The sequence below is a fragment of the Camelus dromedarius genome, chromosome 35, assembly GCF_036321535.1.
Source record: "Camelus dromedarius isolate mCamDro1 chromosome 35, mCamDro1.pat, whole genome shotgun sequence".
NCBI lineage: Eukaryota > Metazoa > Chordata > Mammalia > Artiodactyla > Camelidae > Camelus > Camelus dromedarius.
Genome location: NC_087470.1, coordinates 9,280,146 through 9,285,855, shown reverse-complemented (window position 1 = coordinate 9,285,855; position 5,710 = coordinate 9,280,146). Strand labels below are relative to the sequence as shown.

The following is a 5,710-nucleotide window of genomic DNA, read 5'->3' as shown; positions in this document are numbered from 1 at the left end:
TTGAATAATTAAGGGATGGGGTTCTGGAGAGAAATGTTGAATGTCAGGTAGGAATCACTGTAAGTTCCAAGCAGATGGGGCATGAGTTAATACTTAGAGCCCTGGCTTCCTTTTTTTTTTTTTTTTTTTAGCATGAAATGAATCACCTCTTTAAGGAAATCTTACCCAGAGGCATAAATAATGAATGTAATTAAGAGTTGAATGTTTGTGTATGAAGAGAACAGAGTTCCTCTGTTGCTACTCAGCTAGGGAACCATCCTTACATGCAAGTGAGGAAACTAATAGACTAGGTTAGTGACATGATTTGGGATAAGACCCACTTCTCCCTTCCTGACTCCTGAGCCAGTGTTCCTTATGATGCACAAAGGCTTTTCTAAGAATAATCTCAGTTCTCGAGCTGGGACGGAGAGGAGGAGGTTAAGTAACATGAATAAAATTTTACTCCCATAGTCTACTGTGGACACTCTGCATTTTGTGTATGGGGTGGAGGTGGTGGTGGGGTTGTTGAATAGCATGGCTGACCTCTCATCACTCAGAGTGATACAGTCCAAAGATCAATGTAAAGCTACGCTATTTGCAAAATTCCTGAGATGAGGCAGCCCACCTCTGCTTAGAAATCTCACAAATAGAAAGTATGTTTTCATTGTAACTTTTTTCTAGGTTGCCATAGTAACTATCCTGAAACCCCACATAATCTTTTCTCTCTTCCAGGGGCAGAAAATAGCAGTTAAGCATTTGAGCTTTGTGATCAAAATGCCAGCTCTGTAGCACACTAGTTGTATAATCTTATGAAAGAGAGTTAACTTGCCAAGACCTCGATTGTTCTTTAAAATCGGTATAGTACCAGTGCCCACTTCATATGGTACCATGAAGTTTAAATGAGGTAATACCTGCATCATACTCGACACTGCTTGGCAGCACAGTTAGTGAGTCTAATTATTGAATTGTTGTCACTACTGTGTTCCAGAGTCCTTTGCTCCATGTAGGGAACAGAGAAACTGAAAGGAATGACCTGGACTGATTCAGGTTTGAGTCAATTACATTGTGACCTGGGTCTTTGCTAAATCATCATACTTTGTAATTTTCATCAATGGACACTTTATTAGTCAGAAATGATATTATCATTGGTTTTCAATGTATTTTGATCATTTCATGTTTAGGAGCATAGCACAAAATTATGAAAAATTGTCACATTGCTTGGAAAAGAACCCAGAAGAATAATCCACTTCATGTTTATTGAAGATAAAACAGGATAATATATTGTAACATACTTAGCATGGAGATTGGTAAATGATAAACTCACAGTGTAATTACTAGAGAAGCAATACTGATGTTTGAAGGCACTGATTCTAGAGTCAGAAAATGTGGTTCACTTTCCAGCCTCACTACCCACTAGCTATGCAGCCCTTATCAAGTTTCCTGAACTCTCTGAGAAGCAGTTGCCTCATCTGTAAAAGAGTCAGTCTTAGGGTTATTCTAGTGCCTGGAGCAAAGTAGGTGCTTTAAAATGTTGGCTATAAATGATAACAATAAAAGGAGGAAAAATGTATTTCACATGGAAGCACCATTTAAAGAGAGAGAAGAAAAGGCCTGGGGAGATCCTAGCATTAGTGAACTAGCTCTCTTTTAAGCTCTTTATTTAGCATGTTATTAAAGGACAAATGCTTAGATGGTGAATAAATGAAGAAGAAGAAAAAGAAGAAGAAGGAGGAGGAGGAGGGGGAGGAGGAAGGGGAGGAGGAAGAGAAGGAGAAGGAAAAGAAGAAGAAGAAGAAAACATAAATTCCCCGAGATCCTGGAAATACATGAAGCCAAATAATCACTAATTATAAATGGTATGCTGCTTTTTCAGGTTTATAACTCTCAACTGGGGCTTATATCATCATCTGATACATGGAAAATCAAAACAATGTGACTGAATTCATCCTTTTGGGCATTACAAAGAATCCAGAGCTGAGGAAAATACTCTCTGCTGTGTTTCTAATCATGTATGTGTTCACCGTCTTGGGAAACCTCCTCATTGTGGTAACCATGGTCACAGATCAGAGTCTGAGGTCCCCTATGTATTTTTTTCTTACCTCCTTGTCCCTCATGGATGCCACCTTCTCTTCTGTCATTGCCCCCAAGATGATTGTGGACTCCCTCTCTGAGAGCACTACCATCTCTCTCAAAGGCTGCATGACCCAGCTCTTTGCAGAGCACTTCTTTGGTGGAGTGGGATCATCCTTCTCATTGCCATGGCCTATGAACTCTACGTGGCCATCTGTAAGCTGCTGCACTACATGACCATCATGAAGTCTGGTGTGCTGCCTCTTGCTGGAAGGGGCCTGGCTGGAGGGATTTTTCCATGCAGTTATACAGCTTCTCTTCATCTTTCAAGTATCCTTCTGTGGCCCCAATGTCATAGACCACTTTATGTGTGATTTGTTTCCATTGTTGAAACTGGCCTGCATGGATGCCCACATCCTGAGCCTTTTGGTCATCCTCAAAAGTGGGGTGATGTGTGTGGCCATCTTCCTTATCCTCATCACTTCCTATGTGGTCATCCTCTGCTCCCTGAAGTCCTGCAGCTCTGAAGGGTGAAGCAAAGCTCTTTCCACCTGTGGTTCCCACCTCATGGTGGTCGTCATGTCCTTTGTGCCATGCATTTTCTTGTATGTGAGGCCTGTGGCCACCTACCCCATAGACAAGGCAATGGTTGTATCCAATTCCATCATCACACCCACGTTAAATCCCTTGATCTACACCCTGAAGAATGCAGAGGTGAAAAATGCCATGAGAAAACTGTGGATGAAACAAGGAAATCCTTCGGTTGGCAAGTGATCACATGCTGAGCAAATCACGTATTTCCTGTAAGAAGAAGTCATTCTTTTTGAAAGATGTAAAAAGTAAAACTATTCTCCACCAACAGCCAGAGGGATCTCTTAAAAATATAAATGTGATTTATGATTTAGGGTGTTTAAAATGGAAGGATTATGGTACTCTACTGCTTCACATCCTTCCTTGGCCTCCCATTGCCCTTAGAACCTCCTGACTTGTCCTAGAATCTCCTAGTTAATCTCTCTGCTACCTGTAATTCTCCAACCACATCTTGAGTGCTTCCCCCACCCCTCACCATGTACCAGAAATGTTGGGTTTTTTCCGTCTGCCCTTAGAGCTGATAAAGCCTTTTCTCACCTCAGGGCTGTTGCTTCTCTCTCTGAAAACAAGTCATCATCTACTCAAGTGGTTGTTTGTCTCTAGCTTCTGGTCCCAGGTTAAGAGATTGACATTCCCTCAGAGAGCATCCCGCCATGAGTCAAGTCAATGATTCTTCTACTCTTACCATTACTCTCTATGTCTACATCTTCTTTGTCTCCTTAGTAACAATGACCAAAAGTTATTTGTGTATAATTATCATTGGATTTTTTTAATTTCTATCTCTGTCTAGATTGGACAACTACAAAAGAGGAAATTTTATTTATGCATGGCATTTGTTTTAGTTTTCAATAAATACCTGTTGAATGATTATAGAATACAAGAAGCCAAATAACCAAATTCAAATAGCCAAATTCAAGTGGTTATGTGGGAAAAAAGAAGGCAATCAATAAAATGAAAAATAAACAAAGGAAAACCAAAAGGCAGAAACTGGCCATAAGTACAGAGTTTGTGGAAATGGAAGGCTGTGTTTATTTCATGGAACATACTTCATATTGGATAGTCAGAGAAGGATTCTATTAGCAGGTAATGTTTCAGCTGACTTTGAACTCTGTTGAGGTTCTCTTAGGAAATGTTATGAAATATATTAATTAATAAGCTTAATACTGATGAGCACCAATAATTGACAAAACATGATCAAAATGAAACAGCCATATGAGGATCAGTGGGATGAAGACTCTAGAGAGAAAAGACTCTAATGCAAGAAATACCATGGCATTTCCAAGGAACTATGAAATACCAGAATGGATGGGACACAATGATCCAGGCATGACGTGGCAAGGAGCAAGATCAGAAATGTACACAGGGCTTAGATCCTGTAATGCTGATATTTGTAGTCCTCCTTGAGCCCCCAGAGACCATGAATGTTGTTGTCTCTTAAAAATGACCCAAAGACAAAAATGTTTTAGGAACACAGGATAACTCTAACTTTTGTGCTATAGAGGAGATGGGAAACATGGTGTGAAAAGCTTTTGTAGTTCGCTTCTAGTTGCCCTTTAAATTTCAATTATAGAAGAAACTTCACAATACACTTAAAAATACTTCAAAGTAAAGATTCATTTTAGTCCTAAATTTCTTTATTTCTTTTCCACCATAAAGACTAAATTCATGTTAGTGTAATGACTTGAGTCTTTAGAAAACCCTTAGGATGACCTTTATTATAATTACATAATGAAAATATGAGGAAGAACCTTGGGGTGAGGTCCTTGACTTTATATTTGTTTAATATGTGAAGTAATAAGTTCAGAAAGTTTAATGAATGAAATTGATGCCAGCAGAGTACTATATTTTAATTGTATTGTATACAATTTTCTTATATATAGACCTAAATATACCACAGACAATTGTGTTTCACTTGAAAGACACTAAGACTGAGTTTTTAAGACCTAGATTGCAAGTTTGTAGCTGAAACTTTTGAAAAGAAGGTGCATTTCATTGTAATAGTCCCTGACACACTATATGGGGTAAGCGTGTGTAAGTAAATTAGTAAAGGCAAGTAAGTTACTGAAACCTCTCTGGCTTCAATGTGCTTCAGTGTAAAATGTTCATATTAATAATGGAACAACAGGCTTAATATGTGGATGAAACAACTGAGGTGGATATGCCTGATAGATACTAAGTTGTTCATTTAGCGTAAAAATGTGTATCAGACCTACAGATCAATAGCTTTGGAACCTAACTATATGCATTTTTTGTTGAATTTGGATGAAAAAAAGTTTACCCTTCTTGTTTCAAATGGCTCCACAAGTATTTACACTGAAAAAAAATCTTTATATTCATGACAAATTGTGAGCCATAGGGATAGTTAGGAAAGAATATGGAAACAAATACATTTATGGATATGTATGACTGAAACATTATACTGAACACCAGAAACTGAACCACTGTAAACTAACTATACTTCAATATAAAAAGAGTAACTTCAAAATTTCTGGCTACTTTTGTGCCAAGAAAAGAATTAGAGATGGATTTTGAATTATTCTTTCCTCCATTTGTGTATGTTTCTCTTTTTGGTTTTGTAAATTCATTAAGAAGGGATAAAAAAATCAGATGTGATTCTTTCAAGCAACTGTCCCTTCCCTGTGTGTCTGTATAAGAATTTTTATCCCTTATTGGTTTTGCCAAAGGCTAAGCAAAAACAAGAGTTCTTAGATGAAGGTCCTATGGAAAAGCTAATTTCATCCAAGTAACATACACTAAGAATTTGGTAACATAACAGGAAGATTCTGGAGAAAAAAAGCATATGCTACAATCATTACTAAGGGTTGATGATTGTTCTCTCCATGGGCTATTAAGAAGCTATGACCATGAATATTGAAGACTTGGTAAAGTACAAGTTATCAGAATAAATGCCTACCCATTACTAAATAGTCAAGAAATGCTAGTTCCTAGGCCTTTTTTGTCAGTGATCTGCAAACTTCCTTAATTTTTCTTTTTCACAATTTTCAACAGGTATAACCCTCCCTATGTAAATCATTACTTCTTTGGCATCATGAACAGCCTAAGTTACTCT

The 5,710-nt window shown here is 37.9% G+C and overlaps 1 pseudogene; it reads left to right on the top strand.

Annotated features, from left to right (window-relative positions):
* Nucleotides 1-1,893: 1,893 nt before the first annotated feature.
* LOC135319986 (olfactory receptor 4C6-like) lies at nt 1,894-2,823 on the top strand (annotated as a pseudogene).
* The last annotated feature ends 2,887 nt before the right edge of the window (nt 2,824-5,710 follow it).